General features: G+C 31.7%; 1 long non-coding RNA gene across 1 annotated transcript; it reads left to right on the top strand.

Moving 5' to 3' along the window:
• Positions 1-298: 298 nt before the first annotated feature.
• LOC130471821 (uncharacterized) lies at positions 299-2,953 on the top strand. The gene is made up of 3 exons (XR_008932136.1): positions 299-981; positions 1,630-1,694; positions 2,714-2,953. It is a non-coding gene; the product is annotated as an uncharacterized lncRNA (long non-coding RNA).
• Positions 2,954-4,617: the final 1,664 nt, after the last annotated feature.

Below are 4,617 nucleotides of genomic sequence, written 5' to 3'. Positions count from 1 at the left end.
TAATATATTTTTGTGGAATAAAATGTACTACGTATATAATGAAAATAATTAAATAATATTTTACAAAAATAATTTGTACATGTTTGTGCAAATAACTAAATAAATAAAATTTTCAAGAAAAAAATTCAAAATAAATAGAAAAGGGCAGTAAATAATAAGAAAAAAATTACAGGGAAGGATTCTTGTAATCCCCCGTAAATTTATAAATTTTATTAATATATTTTAACGTACATTATTTATATTTAAATAGAATTTATGAATTTTAAGTAATAAATATATAATTAACGTATATTTATTTTATTTTAAGTACGTTCTAAATATTTAACGATTTTAGAACTTTATTATATATTTAATGTATATTTAATTTTATTTAAATATATTCTAAATATTTTAACGGTTTGTACAATAAAGAATAATTTTAGAATTTTAAGTTAAAAAGAATTTGAATTACGAAAATCGATTGAATTTAGAAAACGATCATATTTCGGTTTTGGATTCGAATCCTAAAATTAAACTCCTAACTCTAGCCCAATTGGTGAAGCCCAAAGTAATAAAACCCAAACTACCTACTCCCTTCCTCCTCAACTTCACGTGAAAACAAAAACCAAAAACCCTCCCCTCATCTTCTTCCCTTGCTTCACGTGAACCCTCAACACTCCAGCCTCAGCCGCCGGCCGCCGCCACTACAAGCCGGACCACCGCCGTCGCCGCTCACGTGAACCAGAACCACCGTGCGTCGGCCACCAGCTGCGCCACCGCCACTGCTCAGCCGCGAACTTCACCTCCTCACTCCCTTCTCCTTCGCGCAAGTACTCCTCTTTGATTCTTTCTTGCGCACAGCCATTGTGCTGCCAACCGCACCACCGTCGAGCGCAACCACCACCTGCCCGGCTGCATCCTGCCGTGTCACCCAGTTCTCCTGACCACCGGCCGCTGCTGCGCCTCCCTTGCCGCCGACCAACACCCTTTGAATCTTTTTTGGTTATTTCTTAAACCCTAAGTAACTAATTATTTTAATTTTGTTTATTTAATTAATTTATGTTTCTTGAATTAAATTTATAATTTTTATAGTTAAGTTATGAAATGTCAGATTATATGTTGTTGAAATTAATTTAATTATTTTCAGATTTGTTAATTGCGTTTAAGTTAGAGTTTTAATAATTTGATTCATGTTTCTCGAATATAAATTATAAGTTTTTTATGATTAAGTTAGATTTTCAGATTATATATTATGCTTAATTAATAATTTAATTTTCAGATTACATAATTGAATTGAAATAAGAGTTTTTAATTATTAAAGCATGGATTTTTAAGGTTTTAATATTCCAAAATCATAATAGAATGATTATATATTATTAAAGCTATTATTTTTATGATTTTAAGAACGTTTGATTATGTTTTGTGGACGTTTGAAATTATTCTATATTGCTGGAAATTTTAAAAGGGATGTTTTATTGGAGTTTAGAACGTTTTGGGATCATTAGTTTAATAGTTATTATGCTTGGAGGTTATTTAGTTAAGTTTCGATATTTGGGATGGTTCAAAATATGTTTAGGATGTATTTAGAATACTTTAGTACTGCTGTAAATTGTTGGATATTGATTGGGGAATTTTATTGGTTGTTTTTAGGCGGAGAATTCTTTGTGGGCGATTTTTGAATTCGTTAAAGTGGCCTATCAGTTTGTTTACACAAGGTACGTACATACCTGTGTGCTTGGAATGAGTGTGATTTGTGGAAACCATGTTGAAATGATTCATGAACTTCGTTATGTTGAAATGATTAAGGAACTTGGTTATGTTGAAATTGTTGATGAACTAGATTATGTTGAAAGTGCATGTTTAATATTGTTGGATGGACATGTTAAGCATATATATTTCGTTATGAGAATTATAGCATGTTGGTATGGATGATTGATGCGAACATGTTGGTTGGGAACATTAAATTATCATATATGTTGATTCAGATCGATTGTTCAGTGTTCCCTTTTAGCTTTTCACTACTTTATAAGGGCCGAGGACCTTGTTTAGTAAGTTGAAACCTTATACCCATATAGAGGGGTTTATCAGTATTAAAGGAAAGGTTGAATTAATTGGAATAAGTCTTGTGTGACGTCTCTGTGATCACTTGTTTAATTCAAAGATAAAAGAAGTTGCGTTTACTTGTTGAATATAATATTTATGTTTGATGAGTCATAACCAAGTATTAAAAGTTAAGTCATGTAAAGTGAACATGAGTAGCAATAGCTTTAGACTGTGCACGTCTAAAGTGTCGGACAATCAGGAGTTGGGGTCATGGGTCGCCTATGGCTTTTTCTGGGGCCGGATTGATCACCGGTTCTATTTTATTCAAAAGTCCCTCGATATCGCAGGTCATTGGGGTTTACGGAGTCGCGCCCGTACCTCGTCTTCCTTAGTGAAGAAGAAGAAGTTTCTAGTAGACAACTCAGTCCATTGACTATTTCAATTAAAATAATGTTAATGATACAAAGGTCTAGTTCAGTCAAATATAGTTTTCAAGTCAATATATCTTGATTATCCTTGCTTATGTTTTATTTAGTACCATGTTAGGATTGTTCGTTTAATAGAATCATGTTAGGATTATTATTGATTTAGTATGTAGTACTCAGCTTTGCTGATTACGTGCTTTTGCTTGTGCATGTTGATCATGGCTATGCCTTATTGATCCTGTGATGACCCAATCTTTGGTGAGCAGTCTCTAAGGATCAATAAGCATTGTCCATCTGCAGGTTTAAAGATGTTGCATCATTGGGATCGGGAATAGAGAGCTTGTATTTAGTTTTGATTTGCTAAGTTAACTTGGGTTTGTTAATTGGGACTTTAAACTTGTCGTACTATTTATATTTCCTTATTTTCGTTGGATGATTCTTGGGGACTAAATCTGTAATAGATTATTTATAAACCTAAAGTTAGTTTTATGTTTTCCGCTGCAAAATTCTGAATAAGCCGTTACGTTTTCACACGGGCGATAATGCCTTGATAATTCTCTACGTTTTATGTTAAAAGATTATTTTAGAAAAGAGAGAATTGTCGGGGTGTTACAAAGTGGTATCTAGAAGCTAAGGTTTTACTTTAATAAATTTTAGGCGCCTAACTATCTAGTTATTTAAAATAAATTTCTTAAAAATCGAGCTTCTACGGATTATAGTGTTCAAAAAATTGGTACTTTTTTTTTGGGGGGCCGATTTCCTTTTATCCTGTTTGAAAGTATATAATAATTCTTATTTAAGTTCGAAATCAAATTATTATTAAAGTTAAAGTGATACTTTCGACATTTTTATTTCTCTTATTATTTATTATTCAAAAAAAACAAAAAAAACAAAAAAAAAAAAAAAAAATGAGTACATTTTTTTTTTAGTTGTTTCAAGAGTTAGAATTCGTTATTAGAAAATATAAATCTTTTTCGAATTAATAACTTTATTTTCTAATTTATTCGCTACGCATTTCCTTAATTTATTTTACTTTATTTATTTTATATTTTATTTATGTTATTATTCTATGTTATAATTTTATTATATTTTCGTTCTTTTATTTCGTTATATAAATGATTCTAATGCTTTAGTTTATGAGAGATGGGTAGTATAAGAAGGGCATATAAGATAGAATTATATGTGCATTAGTGTAACACCCCCGATTTACTAACTAGAAATAAATAAGAATAATATATACTTTATAAAAATTTGCGGAAGCTTACACCTAAATCGGAGGTATCACCGCCACACTTGATCACATTGTCAAGTGCTAAGGCTTACAAAACTCAAACTATTACAACTCGATTACTAGGTGGTCTATTTAAACTAAAAGTATTAAACGGTCATACAAGACTAAACGATAATATTGAGCTCCTTCAACTTGTAATTGCATCTTTCACGATCGATCTGCTCTAGTCAATCTTGACTGCTCACCATAGTGGACAAATTCCAAAAGGATCGTCGCAGGGCCACCATAAGAAAAAGACATGGCCGCAAACACACATAACAAATAAGCACACACGTCAGCAAAAGCTGAGTAATCATCGCTTATTGAATAACCAGACATATAATAATAATAATAATAATAATAATAATAGTAATAATAATAATAATAAAAATAATAATAATCATAATAATAATTTAACAAACACATAAGTACAAATTGATAAACAATTCTTATAAAACTAGTACATATAACCATAAGTAACAAGGGTTTATTTTTAATTTTTTTTTATAAGTTCACCATTTGAGTAATGTGGATCGAGTCCACCACCCAATAGTATATATTGAACTATTGGATGTAACCACCTGAGAGACGTGGATCGCGTCCACCACCCATTAGTATACATTAAACTATTGGATGTAACCACCAGAAAAATGTGAATCTAGTCCACCACCCAATAGTATTGGACTATTGGATGTAACCACCAAACAGGTCTTAGTCTTTAAGTGTGCACACCCCCCAGTGAGTGTTTTTAACTCAAAGGAGTAGATTAAGCCTAGGTCGTGCTAGTTAGCTTCGACCAAAATATTAAGACACATTGTGTCGTACCACCAATGTGTTCATCACCTTAGGGGATCCTGCCTAAGATGTCTTACCAACCAAGTGTATTACATTTTAGTGACT

Source organism: Spinacia oleracea, chromosome 1 (genome assembly GCF_020520425.1).
Source record: "Spinacia oleracea cultivar Varoflay chromosome 1, BTI_SOV_V1, whole genome shotgun sequence".
NCBI lineage: Eukaryota > Viridiplantae > Streptophyta > Magnoliopsida > Caryophyllales > Amaranthaceae > Spinacia > Spinacia oleracea.
The sequence above is the reverse complement of the archived record's forward strand: the minus strand, read 5'-3'. Positions and strand labels throughout refer to the sequence as shown.